Source organism: Rousettus aegyptiacus, unplaced genomic scaffold (assembly GCF_014176215.1).
Source record: "Rousettus aegyptiacus isolate mRouAeg1 unplaced genomic scaffold, mRouAeg1.p scaffold_m13_p_8, whole genome shotgun sequence".
NCBI classification, from domain to species: Eukaryota; Metazoa; Chordata; class Mammalia; order Chiroptera; family Pteropodidae; genus Rousettus; species Rousettus aegyptiacus.
In genome coordinates, this window is record NW_023416311.1 from 56,495,965 (window position 1) to 56,519,252 (window position 23,288).

A 23,288-nucleotide genomic window follows, 5' to 3' on the forward strand; every position below is an offset into this window, starting at 1 on the left:
CTTCTACCATTGCAGGGATTTTTTATTTCTCTCTCTAGTTGTGTTTCCGTTCATCTAAATCCCAGTTGACTTTGCTTATTATTTGCTCTGTGTTTCTGTCACAACTTTGATGTGGCCTCAAGAGGGATGAACAAAGCCTCTATCATCTACGCCATTTTTTCTTACCCTTCAGAAGCAAGTTTTGATATAAATTTTAAAGTATGGGTTCTGGACATCATATACATGATACACAATAGGTATCCCAGACTGCTTGCAGTTCTGGCCAGGTCAATAGTTCTTCTGTAACACACTCAGTGGTTTTTGTTTTTGTTTTCCGTTTTTGTTTTGTTTTGTTTTGTTTTATTTTCATGTCCATCAGTAGATGAATGGATAAAGAAGACAACAGGATGTCTATCTCTATTTATATCTCTATATCTTATCATTTATATCATCTATATCAATACTTATATCTATCTAACATCTGTCCCTATATCTATATACACACAACGAAGTATTATTCAGCCACAAGAAAGAAGGAAATCCTGCCATTGAAGACAACATGGATCTTGAGGACTCTTTGCTCAATGAAATGAGCCTGACAGAGAAAGACAGATACTTTATAGTATCACTTATCTGTGAAATAATAAGCAGACAAACTTCAAGCTAATAGAAACAGAGTAGAAAAGTGGTTACTAGAAGCTAAGAGGTGGGGGGAAATAGGGAGAGGTAGGTAACGGTAAAAACATTTAGCCAAAAGATGTATAATATCTAAGATAATTTAAAACATAATGACTATAATTGATAACACTGTTAGAATAAAGTACAGATAGGCAAGTTCTCTTACATTGACTGCCTAAGAGTCACGCTATAAGAAGCAGCAATCTCTTCTCTTTCTCTCAGCTATCTGCTTGGTAGCCATAAAGCAGCAACCATGTGTAAGTGCATCTCCATCCATGTTGGCCGCGCTGGTGTTTAGACTGGAAATGCCTACTAGGAGCTCTGCTGCCTACAGCATGGCATCCAGACTGATTGCCAGATGGCATGTGATAAGACCATTGGTGGTTAGGGGTGATGACTCCTTCAATACTCTCTTCAGTGAGACAGACACTGACAAGCATGTGCCCAGGGCAGTGTTTGTAGACCTGGAACCCACAGTCATTCATGAAGTTTGTGCTGGCACCTACTGTCAGCAATTCTACCCTGAGCAGCTTACCACAGGCAAGGAAGATGCTGCCAATAACTTTGCTTGTGGGTACTTCTCCATTGGCAAGGAGATCATTGATTGACCTTGTCTTGGACCAAATTTGGAACCTAGCTCACCAGTGTACAGGTCTTCAGGGCTTCTTGGTTTTCTATAGCTTTGGTGGGAGAACTGGTTCTGGGTTAACCTTCCTGCTAATGGAATATCTCTCTGTTGATTATGACAAGAAGTCCATGCTGGAGTTCTCACTCAGCCCCTCAGATTTCCACAGCTGTAGTTGAGCCCTACTAATCCAGTCTCACCACCCCCACTACCTTAGAGCACTCTGTGCCTTCATGGTTGAAAATGAGGCCATCTATGATATCTGTCATAGAAACATTTATATTGAGCACCAACCAATACTAACTTGAATAGATTGATAGGTCACATTGTATCCTCCATCACTGTTTCCCTGAGATTCGATGGTGCCAGAATGTTGACATGACAGAATTCCAGACCAGCCTGGTGCCCTGTCCCTGCATCCACTAACCTCTGGCCACATATGACCCTGTCATTTCTGCTGAGAAAGACTACCATGAATAGCTTTCTGTAGCAGAGATCACCAATGCATGCTTTGAGCATGTATCACAGATGGTGAAATGTGACCCTCACCACTGTAAATACATGGCTTGCTGTCTGTCGTACCATGGGTTACATGATTCCCAAAAATGTCAGTGCTGCCATTGCCACCATCAAGACCGAGTGTACTATCAAGTTTATGGAATGGTGCCCCACTGGCTTCAAAGTTGCCATTAATTACTAGCCTCCCACTGTAGTACTTGGTGGAGACCAAGCCAAAGTACAATGAGCTTGGTGCATGCTGAGCAACACCACAGCTATTGCCAAGGCCTGGGCTCACCTGTACTACAAGTTCGACCTGATGTATGCCAAATGTGCCTTTGTTCACTGGTATGCGGGTGAGGGCATAGAGGAAGGGGAGTTTTCTGAAACCCGTGAGGACATGGTTGCCCTTGACAAGAATTATGAGGGGGTTAGTGTAGATTCTGTTGAAGGAGAGGGTGAGGGAAAAAGGAGAGGAATACTAAAGTTAGAGTCACAAAGGTGCTGCTTTTACAGGGAAGCTTATTCTGTTTTAAATATTGAAAAGTTGTGATCTAATCAGTTAATTTGTATGTAGCAGTGTATACTGTCATATATAACTACTAGTCTGTGCTTTAAAACATGATCCTTTGATATAGACCCAAACTGTCCATTTCTCTGTTAGGTTTGAATAAAATATTCCTCGTCTTAAATGCAAAAAAAAAAAAAAAAAAAAAAATACAGATATTGGAATCTGAATTCCAGTCTGTAATTTATGACGTCTGTGGTTTATTTTTGGGCAACTCATTTAGCATTTTTGAGCCAAAGTTTTTAATCAGTAAAATGGATATAACACTTATGTAATAATACAATGAGTCAATTTATATGAAATAACTTGGTAAGCTATAAAGCTTATTAGAGGTTACCTACTGCCTTTGCTAAGTATGAAAGTTGTTATTTAAAGTTATTTAAAGAAAGTTATTTAAAGAAAATAACTTTTCCCCTTTTCTACAATATAACCACCTATTATTTATATTAACAGATACACGTGAATAAATGTGAGGTTAGAGTTTTAGTATATATAATAGCAGTTATAAATCAGAAGCTAGGACATGTGGATCTATTACATCTCCATACCATGAATTAATTCCTATTATGAAAAATGAGGCATTGTGTGATTTAATAATTCATATATGGTCATTTTGGCCTTGGCTCCCAGAAAAAGAGAATTATAGGTACTTTGAAGTAAATAAATGATTAAGGCAAAAAAGGAGGATATTTAATTTTTTTTTGGTACTATCTCTTCGTCAATTGAGATAATTGCCAAATTTTTCACTATTTCTATAATCTGTTGCTGAGTTAGTGGTAGGTACTAATCAATTATAAGCTTCTCAGAGCTTTTATCTTTCATCTAGCATATAGGTATTAGCATCTGACTCTTTTTTAGCATTCATATAGTTACTAGTAACTTTGGGAGCTATAAACTTTTAATATAGGACTGCTTCAAGAAATTTTATTCTATTTTCATTTTTCCAGCAGTAATAATAGCTGCTGTATCAACTGTCATTTGCATTATGTGAGAAATAACTACACACACAGAGACACACACACACATACCTATACACACATACATACATTTACTTTTCCTCTTATTCATTACTCATATTCTCAATTGAACTAAGGCAAAAACAAGAATTGTTATTCATGCTGTTCATTTTTTACTAGTGGCTATATTTTTTAAGATATTGAATTAATTATATCTTCACTTTGAGTTCATAAATAAATGAAGTATAGAATATTACAAATTCATACTATTGAATTGTTCCTCTCAATGGGTACTTAGAGGATACAGAATATAAAACATTTATTAATGTAGTTGACCCTTGAACAATGCGGGGTTAAGGGCATCAACCTTTGTGCAGTCGAAAATTCACGTATAACTTTTGACTCCCTAAAAACTAAACTATAGCTGTCACTCAGTATCCATGTGGGATTGGTTCTGGGACCCCACCTTGGATGCCAGAATCCAAGGATGCTCAATACCCTCATATAAAATAGCATAGAACCATGCATACAGTCAGCCCTCTGCATGATTAGAAATACTGTTTTCCATCCATATTTGGTTGACTCCACAGATATGAAACCTAAGACTATGGAGGGCTAATGGTATTTACTGAAAAAAATTTACATGTAAGTGGACCCACACAGTTCAAACCCATGTTGTTCAAGGGTCAACTGTGTTACTGTTTCATTTGTTTATTGATGAAGTATTGAAACTTTTCCAAATGCCATTTTTGTAATTATAATTCTTATTTTGGTCAAAGAAATATAAAATTCAGGTTTTTTTGAACTAGGCATAAGTAGAAGCTTCATTTTGCCACAGAAGGGGAGTACTATATTATTATGATGTTTCAGCTATAACTGTCACCTACATTTTGCTCATTGAAACAATTTCCTTTGTTTTTGATGGAAAATGAGAACTTATTTAGATTCACTTGAGTTGCCATCACATCAGTTACAAATCTACTTAAGAATGCACTGTGTTAATCTTGAAAAATTTCTTGAAGTTCATAGGATGAGAGTCTGGCCCTAGATTAAATACTTTATAATTTAGATCAAGGGATTCATTCAGTAGAACTTATATTCTTCATTTAGTAGAACTTGTATATGTTCTTCTGGTTGAATGAAAAAGAATATTAATACAATAAAATTATTTTGTTTGATCTTATTAAAGTCTCAATGATTAGTCTACTTGTCTAGGAACTTTCCTTTGGATAATTGGGCGTGGTTCAATATGTGAAGATGAGACTGGATTTAATAACTTTTTCGAGTGCATTTGTCATTCTTCCTTTAGAAATAGGACAATATGGAAGTTTGTTAACAAAAAAGTGGAGACTAGCCAAAACAAACCTATTTCCAACTTTTAAAGATACCAAAGTAAACAACTAATCAACTTTAATAGGTAGACCACATTTTTGTTTTTGAATTATGTGTTGTACTTGGAGTTTAATAAGATCTGTATATTACTATAAATGATAGTGAATATGAATTTATCTCTTAAAAACCCTATGATTCTTAACATTGAGACTTTAGATACAGTCATACTCAATTTGTCTTTCTATAAAAAGAGAGGAGTTTTTAAAACCTTGGCTAGGAGAAATGTCAGTTTGTACTTAGTCATCACAGATGAGTAATGTTCAAGAAATTATTTTAGTTTAGACTTCTAAATGTTATTTTGGTCTAATTTTCAACTACAGTAGTTGAAAAATACAATAGTATTTTAAGTGTTATGTTCAACAAAATATGTAGTAGCAGTTGTTGTAAAGTCCTTTCCTATAAAAGAGCACACATTTCTCATAATCAAGTTGGATATTTTACTTTATGTCAAACATTAAGAATTACTGGGCAATAGCAACAGACATGGGGCTTTACCATGTATGTCTAAATAGCATTGTTTTAGAGGCTTTTCCTTTGGAAATTTTAATATATATTTATATATACTTTCATGTTCTTTATGGGGATGTAATTGATATTGACTAACAAGTAAGTTATTACCAAAATATACAGTGTAGGAATAGAAACTAAAGGTCTTCTCAGCATCATAAAGTATGGGTAGTTTTTTGAATATATCTTTATTTCCACACATGTGTGAATATTAGTGTGGATAAATGTCTTCATGTTTTCTATTTCAATAACTTCTGCAGTGAATCTACACCATACATTTACCTTACTTAAATACATATATACAGATTTAGCCAAAGAAAGAAATTAAAATATTCCCCTCAATAAATGTGTGGTGAAGTGAATGTGAGATGTAAATCTGTTCCTGTCAGCCTTAGCTCCTTTATGTGTGCTGGGCAAAGTATAGTTCTAGAGTTTAAAGACTATGTATGTGTTTATATGTATATCTGTGTGTGTGTGTGTGTGTGTATATATATATATATATAAACATATATGTGTATGTATATAAAATATAATATGAAATGCAATCCAGCTAATTCATATGTTACTCAACCAAAGAAAAAAGAGAAAGGCTATGAGAGAAAGTATTGTCGATCTTCAGTGTGCCATTACCCTGAAAGATTTTGACCATATGAAAATTTTCCTAATGTGCTGACTTTAGTTCCTAATCCCTGAGGAGATAACTTAACTAGTGATTTTTTTAAATTAAAATTTTAATAGTTTACTAGACTATTTTAATCTACTTTAATAGGGAGCCCCCAAAAGCATACTAACTGTGGGTTAAATTATCAGCTTTGATATTGATCCCCTTAAGCCCAATTTCTTTACTGCTACCACCCTACATTTCCGTGTGGATTTTTAAAAATTTATTTATTTTAATTAGTTTCAAGTATACAGTACATTGGTTAGACATCTATATAGTTCATAAAATGATCCCTCAATTGCACCCTCCCTCCCCTGACCATCCACCTAGCCAACGTATTAATGCTAACTGCATTCCCTATGCTGTGCTCCCCAACCATGAGCTACTAATTTGTACTTTTTTAACCCTTCACCCCATTCTCCAAGACCCCCAAACTCCCTCCCCTCTGTCCATCAATGAATTGTCCACTATATTTGTGAGTCTGTTTTTGATTAGTTCTTTTTATCCTTTAGATTCTGCATATGAATGAAATCATATAATGTTTATCTTTCTCTGTCTGACTTAAATACCTTCTAGGTCCATCAAAGCAATATCATTTTTATTCCCTTCTTTTTAGTCTCTGTGTGTCTTTTAATCTGAAGTGAGTCTCTTGTAGGCAACATGTAGGAGTCTCATTTTCCTATCCATTCAGCCATTCTGTCTTTTGGTTGGAGCACTTAATTCTTTTCAATTTGAGGTTCTTGTCGATATGAATGTAGTTGTTACCATTCTTTATTCCTGTTTTTTTTTTTTTTTGATACATTTTTTATTTCTTAAAGAAGTCCCTCCAACATTTCCTATAATACTGGCTTGGTGCTGATAAATTCCTTTAGCTTATTTTTGTCTGGAAAGCTCTTTATCTGTCCTTTAGCTCTAAATGATAGCTTTGCTGGATAAAGTATTCTTGGTTGTAGATCCTGGGTCTTCATCACGTTGTGCCAAGCCCTTCTGTCTTGCAGTTTGTTTTGAGAAATCAGCTGCCAGTCTTATGGGTGTTCCTTTGTAGGTAACTGTCTGCTTTTCTCTTGCTGCTTTTAATATTCTTTCTTTGTATTTAACCTTTGGCATTTTAATTATGATGTGTCTTGGTGTGAGCATCTTTGGATCCCTGGTTTTTGGGATTCTCTGAGCTTCCTGGGGTTTTATGTCTATTTCCTTCACCAGGTTAGGGAAGTTTTCCATCATTATTTCTTCAAACAGCTGTTCAACATCTTGTTTTTCTTCAGGTACACCGATCATATGGATATTTTGACCCTTAATAGTGTTCCATATGCTTGCCTTTCTGATTGAGTGTCCTTGGCTTTCCTGTCCTCTAGATATGTCATTTGATCCTTTTCTTTATTTGCTGTGTTTATTCTATTTAATATACTTCTCACCTCAGATAATGTGTTCTTCATTTCAGACGTGTTCCTTTTATAATTTCCATTTCCATTTATATGTTTTTTATCATTTTGTTGAAGTTCTCACTGAATTTATCTACACGTTACTTGAACATCTTTATAACTGGTGTTTTGGACTCTGCATCTGGTAGATTTCTTGACTCCATTATTCCTGAATCTCTGTTCTTTTCTCTCATATGGCTTCTGCTTTTTTGTCTTCCCATTTTGGCTGCCTTTCTGTGTCTGTTTCTATGTACTAAGCAAAGCTCGTACGTCTCCCAGTCTTATTAGTGTGGCTTTTTGAAGTAGATATCAAGTGGCACAGTCCTGAGAGAGGTTCAGCAGCAGACCAAATTTAGCCGAAGCCTCTGCCCCTCTGGGGCCACCTGTTAAGATTCAGCAAGCAATCCACAGATGCTGTGCTTATATTTACCTCAAAAGGGCATTCCAGAAACCGAGGTCAGCTGCCTCCAGTGTGAGTCTAGGCACTGCTCAGCAAGGAGCACCTGCTTCACTGAGGATACACCTGGATGTGGCTTGGGTGGGGCTGTGAGTTGGGGGCGGGGTTTCAGAGAATCCTCTGGACTGAGGTGGGGTTCAGGGAATCCTCTGGGCTGAGTGACCTCTGTTATCTAGTTTGATGATGTCTCTGCTATGGTGGCACTGTGTCTGTGCACCTGTAGCGGGAAGGGCTTAACGAGACAATGGATACTGCCGGCACTTCTGTACAGAGCAAGTCTCACCTCTGCCCTCACTCTGACAATGTCTCCCTGTAAGTCCCTGGTGCCTTCTGCACACAGTCCAATCGGCACTGGTGCTCAGAAAGAGCCGGTCCACTACCGCGAAAATCCACTCGTGGATGTGGCCCCTTTAAGAGGCGTCTCCCGCTGCCATGGCCTCCATCCCATTCTGCCACTCCAGACCAGGCAGCCCCACATCGTCACCCTGTCCTACCTTCTGCCATTGCAGGGTGATTTCTAAATTTTCTCCCTAGTTGTATGGCTTGTTCTTCTAGATCCTATGTGATTTTTCCTTGCTGCTTGCTCCTTTTTTTTCCCTCACAACTTTGATTTGGTTGCCAGAGGGATGAACAAAGCCTATATCATCTATGCCATTTTTTTCTTCCCCCTGTGTGTGGATGTTTTGTTTCTGTTTTTATACAGTGTCCAGAGTGCCTTCAACATGCATATCATTTAGTCTTTTCTGTCATATAATTGATACTAAATATTTGAGAAGTAAATGAAAAACTGTATCGCATGCTATAATGGTTTCCATTTTAAAGATAATAGAACCAAAATACAGATGAAGACAAATGTTTTGGAATGAAAATATCTGGGTTCATATTTCATTTCTGAAATTATGTATTTTTTTTTGAAAATCCCCATTTTCTTGAGTCTCTGTTTCTTATCTATAAAATGGAGATCTTATCCTCCTTACGAGTTCTTGGGAGTATTGAATGAAACCATCTATGTGAATACATAAACTGTATACGAAGTCAGGATTACAGTATTCTAATATACTACCAATTGTAAATTTGTCAGTTTAATAACACATTGGAAAATAACTATTCAGCTCTCTCTACTGTTTCCACGCAGCCTCAGGTCTAGAGACACTAAGTCTACTTCCTACCAGGTCTATATCACATTATTAATATTTATCATAAATGCAGTTTTGCAAAACTCTTGTTCTCACGAGCCCAAAGTTCAAAGGCCACTTTATTCCTGTAATATATTGTAGTAGTCCTTTGAATAAATGTTTCTCTTTTTTACTCCCAAGTTGAAACTTATTCAGGTTTGTAAACTACAAAAAGAGTTATGTGATCTTCCACAGAGTTTCATTTTTTTTTGTTTTAAACTGATCTTTCCAAGAATATGGGATAAAAGCCTTGGTGACCTGCTTATTAATTCCATTCATCTCTTCTTAAGAGAGGAATATCAATTTGATTAATTATAACATTTAAGTTTTATATGTTTGAAAATAAGTTACCTAATTATTATTGCCTTGTAACATTCTAAATCTGTAAGAGAAGTATCCACTTCATAGTTTTTAATTTGTTTTCCTTTCTGATGAGATCTTTGAGAATATTCAACAGTTGACTTTTGTGGTTTTAAATATGTAATTCAATATACTTTGTAACTATGAGATTATACACTGAAACCTACAATAAACAAATAAGCTAACAAAAATTAAGCCATTTATAGGAGAAAATGTGAAATGGAAGTATATAATCAAATAAATGGAAAAAAAGTTTTGAGAATTATAGAGGACTAACAGAAGATATCACCAGTGTGATTTTTACTTGGCGATTTTTTTTTTCAGTAAAAATCTTATCAGCTGGAGAGGTTTGTTCTTTTCTTTGAACTAAGCTCTGATTTCTCTGAATTCAGATTTTATATTCCCAAAGCTACACTCTGCAATGCCAGCACAAACATACATTAGCAGCTGTACAACACTTTAAGGAGTTAGCAAGGAGGTATCAAACAATTATTTACTTCATTTTAGAACCTCAAGTCTAGAAGTTTTACAAAAACTTCTAGAATTTTAGGGAGGGGAAAAATAAGAGAGTAAAGATACTTCTCGAAAAATATATATAAAATAATGTATTAATTGAAAAGATAGCATTCGATTAGTGAGAGATTTAGGAAAGTATTCCTTCATTATTCTTCTATAAACAAACTACATAATGGTTTGTATTAACTGTGTAATTGAGTAAATCTGCTACTGGGTTTCTTTTTCTAGTTTGATAGACAGGAACCATTCTAGGGAATATTTTGGTAATTGGTACATTGTACGGTGATAGAAATATATTTTAAATAAAATATTGATATCTTTTTCTTGATGATTTCAAGGACTCAAATTATTCTGTTCTGATTTCTAAACGTCACCAAGGTATACTGCTAGTTTAATACTTTGTATTGCTGCTATACATTTCGAGTATCTCTAATTTTATATTGCTATTTGTGGTGCAATGAAAAGATGAAGAGTCAGAACATCTGAGTTATAGTCCTGGCTTTTCTATTTATTAGTTTTATGTCTTTGACAATTCACTTAACTTCCCTTAACTCACAGGATTATTATGTAGCTTAAATGAAAATGTATTTGGAAATTTCTTTTAAATTGTAAAGTGCTGTTAGATATACCACCTAAAATACTTTCCTTTGAATGAGAAGGGGCATAAAGAAAAAAAGTAAAAATATAAGTCATTTATTATTATTTCTGTTTACTAATTTGCATGTGAGAGGTACCCATTAAAATTCTTATTAGTTAAGGTGACTACTCCAGAAGGGTCAACTGCTTTATCTATTGTCATTGTAATAGGAGAGAAAAGTTTACTATAGGGCACAGATTTCAAGTCATGTATATTCTTATATTTAAAATTTCTTTCAGCTCTAGAGTCTTATAATCTTACATTTTGACCTTGTTGTTTACCTGAATACCACATGTGAAAAATACTCTGAGTGTGTGTATTTGTGTTTGTGTATTTACATGTAATGCATATATTTATTGTGTCTGGGTGTACCAAATACTGTAGTAGGCATACTAAGAGATAGTTCCTTTTAAGGAGAAAACTTTGTTCATTTATTCGCTTTTGTGCTGTAATTTGTGCCAGGTACAAGTTAATTGTCCTGGCTCTATTATTTGAACACATTAATTATGAAGACTTGGCTGTGAATTTGTTGGTTGCATGATTATTGGTTTCTGTTCATGTTTGCCTTTTCAGTAGATCCTCGAAATCTTCACTGAATGTAGAAATTGGTAAGGATGAATTCTGTTTTTAGTTTATTACTTTAACTAGATTAAAGAGACAAAACTGGTATACAAAAGAGATAAAAATGCCATATTTCTTAGGTACAAAGCTGCAGTTTGAAAATACTCTGAGTGTACAGACACACTTGGAGGGTCTTCTAGAATTATTCCCATTCAATCACCTATTTATTGAGGCTCGACATATATAGTAGATAGGAGAGATGTTCTAAAATGAAAGAAACATTTTTATTAATATCATCTATTGATTAAATTGATTAATACATATTTATTGATCATTTAATCTAAGTAAGACACTATGCTGGATGCTGAGGATAAAATAGTACTAAATTATAATTGTAATCTAGTAGAGGAGATAAACATTAATTACATAATTTCAGAATTAGATTTAAAATTAAAACAATCATAAATATTAAGGAAAGGTATGTGATCTTATGAGAACACACAACATTTGAGAGAAATAGAAAAAGTAATAGGTACATATTTTAATGCCAGAAAGAAGTGGAAAACTATCCATAGTAACCTATAACAGTATTGTCACATGTATCATATACTATAGAGTTCTAGTGGTAGGAATTTTGATTAAATTATGAGTGGGAGTAATTTTTCATTGGCTAGGTGAACTTAGATAATTTTGATGTTATAAAGATGTTGTATGAAATAGATTGTAAAAGTTATGTTAAACATAAAAACTGGATCATTAGAGAAAAACACTCCATGGTTCTATTTTATGTGCTTGGAATTGGTGGAATAAATAAATATGTCAAATTATCTCCCTACACAGGTCACTCTTTCTTCTACATGGTGTTCTTTGCCTTGTAAGGTAGGAAAATACAACTTTGGAAACTGTGAAGCTAGACGTTCTTTTCATAAGATATTAATGGAAGCATTAAGAAATTATATTATTTTATTGGTATTTTTTTTTTTTAAATTTAACTTTTTAAAGGGGCTCATTAGTTTCACTTTAAATTTGTTAAGTTTGCTTTGTTATATGAACTATTTACACTGTTGTTTGAATTGCAGAACTTATGAAAAATTTTTTAAATTAAGATTTTTAGTTTTATAAGGTAATAATTCCCTTTCTTTATTTTTATAATCAAAGCCTAATCTAAGCTTAAAGTTAAGAAAAATTAAAGTTAAGAAAAAAATGAAAATTAAGAAAAAATCTCGAATAAACAATCTAACCTCCATTTAAAAGAACTAGAAAAAGAAGAGCGAACAAAATCCAAAGTGAATTGAAGGAAGGGAATAATAAATATCGGATTGGAAAGAAATGAAATAGAGTTTAGAAAAACAATACAAAAAAAAAATCAATGAAACCAAACCTGGTTCTTTTAAAGATAAACGGAGCTGATACACCTTCAACCAGACGCATCAAGAAAAAAAGAGAGAGGACCCAAATAAGTAAAATCAGAAATGAGGAAAAGTAACTACAGACTCCACAGAAATAGAAAGGATTATAAGAAAATATTATGAGCAATTATATGCCATCAAATTGGACAGTCTGGATAAAATGGATACATTCCTAAAAACACAATCTCTGAGTCAAGAAGAAACAGAAAATCTGAACTGACCAATTACCACCACTGAAACTGAATCCAGTAATCAAAAAACTTCCAAAAAACAAAAGTCTTAGAGGATGGTTTCATAGGTGAATTCAGCAAACCATTTAAGAGATCACACATCATGGCCAAATTGGATTTATTCCTGGAAATGCAAGGTTGGTTTAATATCCACAAATCAAATAATGTGATACACCACATTAACAAATTGAAAGATAAAAATCATATGATCATATCAATAGATGCAAAAAAAATGTTCAACAAAATTCAGCATCAATTTATAATAAAAACTCTCAGCAAACCTTTGGGAATACAGGGAGCACACTTCGACATAATAGAGGCTGTATATGACAAACCCACAGGTAGCATTATCTCAATGGGGAAAGGCTAAAAGCAATTTCCTTAAGATCAAGAACAAGACAATGATGCTCATTTTCACTACTTCTATTCAACAAAGTATTGGAAGTCCTATTAGACAAGAAGAATAAATAAAACGTATCCGGATTCGAAAGGAAGAAGTAAAACTATCATTATTTGCAGATGACATGATACTATATGTAGAGAACCCTAAATATTATATCCCCAAACTGTTAGAACTGATAAATGAATTCAGTAAAGTAGCAGGGTATAAAATTAATACTCAGAAGTCTATTGCATTTTATACAATAATGATGAACCGTCAGAAAGAGAAATTAAGAAAACAATCCCATTTGCAATTGCATTAAAAAAGAAAAAAACCTAAGAATCAAATTAGCCAAGGAGGTAAAGGACCTATTCTCAGAAAATTTTAAGTCATTAAAAAAAGAAATTGAAGAAGATAAAAATAAATGGAAGCATATACCATGCTCATGGTTAGGAAGCATCAACATCATTAAAATGGCCACACTACCCAAAGCAATCTATATATTCAATGCAATCCCTATTAAATGAGCAATGGCATTTTCCAGAGAACTAAAACAAGTAATTCTAAAATTGATACAGAACCAAAAAGATTCTGAATAGCCATAGTAATCTGGAGAAAGAAGAACAAAGTTGGAGGTATCACACTACCTGACATAAAAACAGACGCATATCAATGGAACATCATAGAGAGCCCAGAAATAAATCTACACATATATAGTCATTTAATCTATGATAAAGGAAGCAAGAATATTCAATGGGGCAAAGATGGTCTCTTCAACAAATGGTGTTGGGAGAACTGGACAGGTCATGCAAAAAATGAAACTGGACCACCTTCTTATACCATATATAAGAATAATCTCAAAATGAATTAAAGACTTGAATATAAGATCCAAAACCATAAAAATTCTTGAAGAAAACAGGCAGTAAATTCTCTGATATTGCTGTTATTATTATTTCTATAATATATTTCCTCAGACAAGGGAAACAAAAGAAAAAATAAAAGTTTTCTGCACAGCAAAGGAAACCATCGACAATACAAAATGACAGCCTACTGAATGGGATATGATATTTGCCTATGATACATCTGACAAGGGGGTGATATCCAAAATTCGTAAAGAACTTATATAACTCCAATTGAAAATGGGCAGAAGACTCGAATAGATATTTCTTCACAGAGGACATACAGATGGCCAATAGATATATGAAAAGCTACTCAAGGTCACTAATCATCAGAGAAATGCAAATTTAAACCACAATGAGATATTACCTCTCACCTGTCAGATTGGCTGTCATCAATAAATCAAAAAACAACCAATGTTGGGGAGGATGTGGAGAAAAGGGAATCTTTGTACACTGTTGGTTGGTATGGCTACTATGGAAAACAATGTGGAGGTTCTTCAAAAAATTAAGACTAGAGCTACCTTTTGACCCAGGAATTGCATTTCTGGGAATTTATGCAAAACAACCAAAACACTAGTTTGTAAAGATCTTTGCACTCCTGTGTTCATGGCAGTGCTATTCACAATAGCCAAGATATGGAAGCAGCCTCAATGCCTATCAATAGATGATTGGATAAAGAAGTTATGGTACATATATACAATGGGATATTTAAAAATTTTAAATATAATTTAAAATTTAAAATATAATTTTAAATATATTTAATTAAAAAAAATTAAATCTTAGCGTTTGCAACAACATGGATGGACCTAGAGGGTATTATGCTGAGTAAAATAAGCCAGACAGAGAATGATAAATATCATATGATTTTACTTATATGCGGAATCTAAGGAACAAAGAAACAAACAAACTAAATGAAAACAGGCTCACAGATACGGAGAACAAACTGGTGATTGCCAGAGGGGAGGAGGACTCGGGGGGCTGGGTGAAAAAGGTGGAGCAATGAAGAAGTACAGATAAGTAGTTACAAAGCAGTCATAGGGATTTAGAATAGAGCATAGGGTAAATAGTCATTATTACTGTAATGGTTATATGTAGTGCCAGATGTGTGCTAGAGTAATTGGGGAGATCACCTCATAAGTTATATAAATGTCTAACCATTGTACTGCATACCTGAAACTAATTTAAAATAATAAAAAAAAGTAAAGTATCTCTTGATGGCAAAAAAAAATGTTCCTTAAAATTATTTAAACTTTTGATTCCTAGATATACTGTCATATAATGTTAGAACTGATTCTTTAAGTATTTAATTCAATGTATTGGCAAGAATTGCCCCAAATAAAATAATTATCTTACTTAAATGGAATAAATGATTTTAATATTTAAGTTCTTATTGATTACTGATTGGCAGGTAATTTACAAATAATTTCATTATCAGTCTTTCCTCAGTTTGCAAGGAAACTGGCCAGACTTTACTAAAACATCTCTTACTTCGCTCTTAGAGCTCCCTGAATAAATTTCATTTTTAAATGGGTATTGGAGGTAAAGTCTCTTGGTGGGTTGGAAGCTAGGAAAAGAAAAATGTATGTCTTTGTGTTGTATATTTTAATCATGGATAATGCCACTTATGTTATTTTTTCCCACTCTTGTTTGGCTATTTTCAGTTTAGATTTGTTGGAGTTAAATATTTATTGCATGTTTAGTATCTGGTGTACAATATTTAGTCTGGGTATTACTAAAAATACAATCTGAAAATACTTTTTTTCTCTTCTTTCTCAATTCTTGGACTTTAAAGAAGTGTTCCTGTAAGTAACCCTGTATTTAACATCCAGAAGTGTTATCCTGGCTTTGAATATATAATAGAACATGAAAGAAAAGTTGAGTGTTTCAAACTGCACTGTAATTCTATACTAAAATACACTGTAGTCTTACCTATCAACTCCGGGTTTATGGTAGTCTCCATGAGGGTCAACTGTTGTAATTAGGATTAATGAACCATAAAATGGGTTTTACCTCCTTGAGATGAGGGCATTCCTTCTCTAACTCTCAATCCTTGCCCTCTCCAAACTTGAATTTTTGCCTATGGTGAAAAAAAAAGTACTTACGTTCAGTAAGAGTACTGCCTTCTCTTTGCATCAAGGGGAGAAGTTAATCACAGGAGACATTTGTTAAATTCTATACATATTTTATGAAAGGTGATAGAAGTCAGAAATGTCTCAATAATTTTGCCCCCAAATAAATTAAAAAGTAAGAGATAATTACCATCATTTTCTGCCATTAGTACCACCATCCAAAATAACTCCAAAGCCTCACTATAATAATAGTAATACAGATCAGTTAGAACAGATCACAAACAGTTAAACTTCTCTCCTTTGATCTGGACATTTCTGTTACACACTTAATGATTTAACTAAAAGTTGTGTTGATGAATAGCATAGAGAGGCTCAATTCTTCCACATTCTTTGGACGCATGATGACATGGGGAGAATACTGAATGAATTGATATATCTGGCTAATGTTATAAATATAAGTAGCTGTATTTGCCTTTCTTTCTTAGAAAGATCTTTGATATTTTTATAAAATGAAGCATAAATATACATTGAAACTATGTATAAATTTAAATTTTTCATCAATTAAAAACGTGAGCAAAGATGCAACTTATATAGAGAATCAAATTTTCTGTTGAGAATTTTGGAAGAGCCACAAGAAAATCAACCACCTCATAGAAAAGCTTCCACCTTTGAAAAATTAGGTTCTTTGAGACATATGGATTACTGACTAGCTGATTATATATTTACTTTCTCCTTTCTTTTTCTGTTTTATGGACGAGAGGTAAGAGTCGGACAGCAAAAAGCAAATTTTGATTTCAGGTGTGCAGATTTTTGACACTTTGATACAGAGAAATTATTATTCTAAATAAATTACTAAGTATGTATTTGAAAGAGGAAATGAAACTCAATTAAAAGTTTCAATCTTAAAAAAATTGACAATGCATTCAGAGACTCTCTAGTACATTCTGTCCAATTGAAGAAACTTAAGTGAATAGAACACAGCAAGTTAATATAAACTGGTACTAGAAAGTTAATGTCAACTGCCTTGACATGTCTGGTGCTATTTTTAATATTTTATTTAATATATTTTTAATAGTTCTAATTTACCTGTAAGATAAACACATGGTCCATTTGTTATATTTAGAGTCTAAGTAAAATGACACATTTTTGAAATAGCTTTGCTGGATCTTTGAAAATTAATTATAAAAATAATATGTTAGGAATTGTACAAGTATGTAATGTCACAGTTTTTGCTCTCATCTGTTTTTTAATGTTATATGTATTCATTGAGACTATACATATGAGAGTTGATCCCCTGGGTTGAGCTCTACCAGTATAATAAAGATTTAAATACTGTTTACTTTCAAAAAGTTATTTAAGGATTTAAGTTGATAATCATTTCAAAAACTAAAATGAAATTTAAAATTGGAGATATTAGAAAAAATTAAATTGGATGATATTCCAAACATACTGGAAAAAAGAGACTAATCAATTTTAACAAATATTAGTATATTGATATATTTGCTTTTTTTTCTTGCTTTAAAGAAATAAAAGGTCACAGAGACTGTTAAATCCCTTCACATCCCATTCTGGCCCAATACACTTCTCCAGAGGTAACCACTATCCTGAAGTTGGTGTGTTTTCTTCCTCCAGGTATGTGTGTGTGTGTATGTCTGTGTGTGTATCAATGTGTATTTATGGGTATATGTATACCCATAAATTATATATTCTTGCTCTGCCAATATGGATCACTAGCGACATCTGGCTATTAAAATTTAACTTAATTAAAGTAAAATAAGATATGTTCACTTCCTGAGGAGCACAAGCCACATTACAAGTGTTCCATATCCACATGTGGCTTAGGCTACTGTATTAGAGAGTACAGATACATAACATTTTCATCATTGCAGAAAGTTCTGATACCATAGTTTGAATGTTTTTGAACTTCATACAAATGCTATCATACTATTGATATTCTGGAGCTTGTCTTTTTCACTCAGTATTATATTTTGAGATTTATCTACAATGACACTGATTTATGGGCATTTCAAGTTTTTAAATGTTAAAATAATGCTGTAACAAGCAATTTTATGCTTGTTTTTTTTTTGTTTTTGTTTTTGTTTTACACATGTGCAGGTTTCTTTAGGGTATATAATTCAATAATACATCATTTATATATTGCATGGTGTGTTCACCACCCAAAGTCAAATTTCCTTCCCTCAACATATGTTTGACCCCCTCAATCCTTATGTACTTCCTCTCTCTATCCCCCCTTTATCCCTCTGGAAATCATTAGACTATTGTCTGTGTCTACAAGTTTTTGTTTGTTTGTCTTGTTCATTTGTTGCTTTCAGTTTTATATCTCACATATGAGTAAAATCATATGTTCTCAACTTTTTCTGTCTGACTTATTTTGTTTAGCATGATTATCTCAAGATCCATCCATGTTGTCATAAATGGCAGTATTTCATTTTTTCTTATGGCTGAGTAATATTTTGTTGTATATATGTACAACATCTTTATCCAATCATCTGTCAAAGGGCATTTCAGTTGTTTCCATGTCTTAGCCACTGTGAATAATGCTGCAGTGAACATCAGGGTACATATATCTTTACAAATAAATGTTTTCAAATTTTGGAGGTACATATTCAGAAGAGAGATTGCTGGGTCATATGGTAATTCTGTTCTTAATTTTTTGAGGAAACTCCATATCGTTTATTGGCTATAGCAACTTACATTCCCACCAGCAGCGTATGAAGGTTCCTTTTTCCCTACAACCTGTCCAACATTTGTCACTTGTCTTATTGGTAATAGACATTCTTACGGATGTGAGGTGCTGTCTCATTGTGGTTTTGATTTGCATTTCCTTAATAGCTAGTAAAGTTGAGCATCTTTTCATATGACTATTGGCTATTGGTATGTCTTCTTGGGAGAAGTGTTTGTTCAGGTCCTCTGCTCATTTTTTAATTGGATTGTTTGTGTTTTGTTGTTGAGTTATATGAGTTCTTTGTATATTTTGGGTATTAGGCCTTTATTGGAGGCATCGTTTGCAAATATCTTCTCTTATTCAGTTGGTTGCCCCTTTGTCTTGTTGATGATTTCTTTTGCTATGCATAAGCTTTTTAGTTTGATACAGTTCGATTCAATTAATTAATTAATTAATTAATTAATTTTCAAGTTAGTCTTTTATTTTCTTCAGATAAATACTCATGAGTAGAATTTCTAGGTCTTATAGTTATATCTTTAATTTTTTGAGGAATCTCCACTTTTCTATAGTAGCTGCACCAATTTACAATTTTACTTTTATTTCTCTTGCCTTTGCAGTCAAATTCATAAAATCCTGTCTAAAACCAAGGTCTATGAGTTTAGTACCTGTTTTCTTCTATGCAATTTATTGTTTCAAGTCTTACATTTAGGTCTTTGATCCATTTTGAATTCATTTTGGTGTCTGGTGACAGCACTCTAGTTTCATTTTTTTTTTTTTGCATGTGGTTTTCCAATTTTCCAAGCACCATTTATTGAAGAGGCTTTTCCCCCCTCTATTGTGTATTTTTGGTTCCTTTGTTGAAAATTACTTCTACATATATATGTGGACTTATTTCTGGGCTTTAATTCTGTTCCATTGGTCTGTGTGTCTGTTTTTCTACCAATACTATGCTGTTTTGACTATTGTTGTTTTGTAATATGATTTGAAGTCAGGCAGTGTATTACCTCTGGCTGTGTTCTTTTTTCTCAGTATTGCTTTGGCTAAATGGGGTCTTTAGTGATTTCATACAAATCTGTTATTTTTTGTTCTGTTTCTTTAAAAATATCATTAGGGTTTTGATGGGAATTGCATTAGCTTTGTATATTGCTTTGGGCAATATGGACATTTTAACTATGTTGATTCTCCCAGTTTATGAGCATGGAATATCTTTCTATTTCTTTGTGTCTTCTTCAATTTCTTTTTATAATGTCTTGTAGTGTTTAGGTCCTTTACATGTTTTGTTAAATTTATTCCTAGGTGTTGTGTTTTTCAGTTCTTTTTCTGAAATTTCACTGTTAGTATATAGGTACGCAGTGGATTTTTGTACATTGATTTTGTATCCTGCCACTTTACCCTATTTGTTGATTGTTTCTAATTGCTTTTTGATGGAGTCTTTAGGGTTTTCCATGTAAGTAGTTATATTGTCTGCAAAAAGTGGTTATTTGACCTCTTCATTCCCAGTTTGGGTGTCCTTTATTTTTTTCTCTTGCCTGATTGCTCTAGCTAGGACTTCCAATACTCCATTAAATAAGGGTGGTGAGAGCGGGCATCCTTGTCTTATTTCTGATCTTGGAGGAAAATGTTTCAATTTTTTGCCATTAAGTATGATATTAGCTGATGGTTTGTCACATATGGCCTTATAATGTTGAAGTATTTTCCTTCTATACCCATTTTATTAAGTGTTTTAATCATAAATGGATACTGTATCTTAGTTGTACATTTTCAACATTACATGATGTGACCAAATAATTTTCTAAAGTAGCTATATCAATTTAAGCTTCAACCAACAGTATATAAGGTTTACTTTTCCTCATATACTTGCTGATACTTATTATTATTATTAGACAATAGTGTCAAATGTTATTTTGTTTTAATGTTTATTTCCTTAATATTTAGTGGAGATGACCAACTTTTCATGTTTATTAGCCATTTGGATTTCCTTTACTGTGAATTGTCTATTTATAGTCCTTTAAAATTTTTTTGGTTTAGGAGTTCTTCATAATAATTTATTTTTGGTTATGTAGTATAGATTTTTTTCTACTTTGTGGCTTGTATTTTTACTTTGCTTATGGTGTGTTGATGTGTAGCAGTTTTCAAATTTATTGTGTACAATATCTCAGCCTTTCTCTTTAGTGCTTGTACTTTTTTAGGTCTCATTAAGGCAAGCTTTTTCTATTTTGATGCCATATGGTTAAATTCCTGCTTTTTCTTCTAAAAGTATTATAATTTTGCTTCTAGATTTAGGTTTTCTAAATCCACCTGGGATTTATTTTCTGAGACAGTGATCTAATTTTTTTTCTCGTAAGTATAACTAATTTTCTCAGCATCAAGTTTTGAATAATTTCTTCTTTCCTCAGCGATTTGTGTGGCCAATTTTTTCATCTAACAATTTGCCATGTATAGAGGGATCTGTCTGGGTTTTCTATTTAGTGCAGTTGATTCGTTTTATCTCTATGCCAGTATTGTGCCATCTAAATAATCAATGATTTATGATATGATAATGGCTGTTAAGGTAAGTCATCCCACCTTGTTCATCTTCAAAGTTGTTCTATTTTCAGCCTGTTCTTTTACATATAGGGTCATAGTCATAGATTCTGTTAACAACTCTCATGGGACTTTTATTGGAATTGAACTCTTATTACTTTTGACAAATTGGATCTTCTTTGTAATATTATCTGCAAATAATGACTATTTTTAAATCCTTATATTGTAATACTTTCTAAATTGGTTAAGATTTCCTGTACAAGGTTGAATAGAAATGGTAATCAATAACAGACATTCTTATGTTGTTTCTGACTTTAAAGTAAGCGCTTTTAAAGTTTTACCATTAAATATTAGGTTAAGGAAATGTTTTGTATCTTAGCTTTCAAGAGGATTTTAATAAATCATAATGTATAGATGTTAATTTTTTTCTTATATCTTTTTTAAAAGATCATATGTTTTTCTCCTGTAATATGTGGCAAATTGCATTAGTAGGTTTAAATATTAGTCTGTCCTTGAGTTCCTGGATAAACTTTACATGATCATGTTGTAGTTCTATAGATACAGGTATGTATGTATACACAGATGTAGATAATGTAGATACACACAATGTGTGATTAAATTTGCTAATATTTGTGTAGAATTTCTTTTGTCTTTGTTAGTAAATGAGACTGGGCTATAGTCTTTTTAATACAGTTTTTGTCATTTTGAGCGTTAAGATTATACTAATATAAAATGATCTGAATAGCTTTCTCAGTTTTTTTATTCTCTTAAATATCTTATTTCTTTAAGATTTGGTAATACTTATGTATAAATGACCTTGGCCTGGTGCTATCTGTGGATAGATATTTGACTCTTGATTTAATTTGAATGGCTTCAAGAATATAAATGCCACAGATTTATACAACAATTATTTGCAAGTTTATCTAAATTAATAACTTTTTTCTGTCAGTGTTTGCCATCTTTAGTCATAGAAACTGAAACAAAAATTAAAATTAAACATTAATTTTTTAATAGGTTTTCTATCCTTTTTTCTTGTGTAATTTATTGTTGAAGAAAGCAGCATATTAATTTGTCAAGTTTCCCACTATTTTGAGGTTTCTGAAGACCATCCTAGGTTCAGTAATTTACTAGGAGGACTCATAGGATTCATCATATAGTTGTACTCATGGCTATGATTTATTTTAGCAAAATGATACAAAGCAATATCAGTAAGGGAACAAGGCAAATTGTGTGAAGTCTGGAGGAAACCCGGCACAAGTCTCTAAGAGTCTTCTCCTAGTGGATTCACACAGGATGTGTTTAATTCCCTCAGGAACAAGTCATAACAACATAAGTCGTGAAGGGTTTTAAAGGGAAGCTAATTAGAGACTCAGTGGCCAGGTTTTTTATTGGAGGCTGGTTATATAGGCACCTTCTGCCTGGCACGTACCCAACTTACAGACTTTCAGACAGAAAGCAGGTGTTCAGCATAAATCACATTTTACAAACAGTTTAGGCACTTTGAGTACTCTTCTTAGTTCCTGGAATGGTGGGAACCCTACTGAAATCCAAGTTCTCAGACATCAGCCAAGGTACAGCCTTGTAAACAGGCTTTTCTAAGGACAGCAGTTTCAGGACTGCTATGTTAACTCTTTTCTCCACACCTACATTCAGGACTTTGCTGATTGCATCCTGGGTGTTGTTAAAATATGCTACTATCTCCTCTGATTCCTGTAAACCAGTAGTTAGACCTAGAGGCTTACACAAGTTTTATATTTTGGGGTGGGGAGGGGACGCCAGGAGGGGCACGAATATTTCATAGATGGTGTTGTATACTTTCTATTGCATCTTATCAGGAGACATATGACATCTGGTTGTTATTTTTTTTTTGTTTGTGTGTGATGTTAAGATTATTCAGTAGTTTCAGATATTTTCTGCCTGATTTATGCATTATAAATTTCCCCGTCTGCTATCTACCTAATGATTTTAGTATCCTTTGATGATCATTGCCTAGATTCATCATGCCATTCAAAATTGTAAAATCTAACTACCTTTTTCATTTATTAGCTGGAATATTTCTATAAATAAGAACTTGCCTCTATCAGCTATTCATTTACTCT

At 33.1% G+C, this 23,288-nt stretch overlaps 1 long non-coding RNA gene and 1 pseudogene across 4 annotated transcripts in view; both read left to right on the forward strand.

Annotated features, from left to right (window-relative positions):
* LOC107520790 overlaps positions 1-23,288 on the forward strand; it is a 147,213-nt gene that overhangs the window by 48,127 nt on the left and 75,798 nt on the right. For all 4 annotated transcript variants that reach the window (XR_004952398.1, XR_004952399.1, XR_001599407.2 and 1 more), the window contains exons 7-9: positions 11,004-11,038; positions 11,832-11,870; positions 17,505-17,612. This is a non-coding gene — a long non-coding RNA (uncharacterized LOC107520790). The remainder of the gene's footprint in view (positions 1-11,003; positions 11,039-11,831; positions 11,871-17,504; positions 17,613-23,288) is intronic.
* On the forward strand, positions 431-2,977 carry LOC107520788 (annotated as a pseudogene).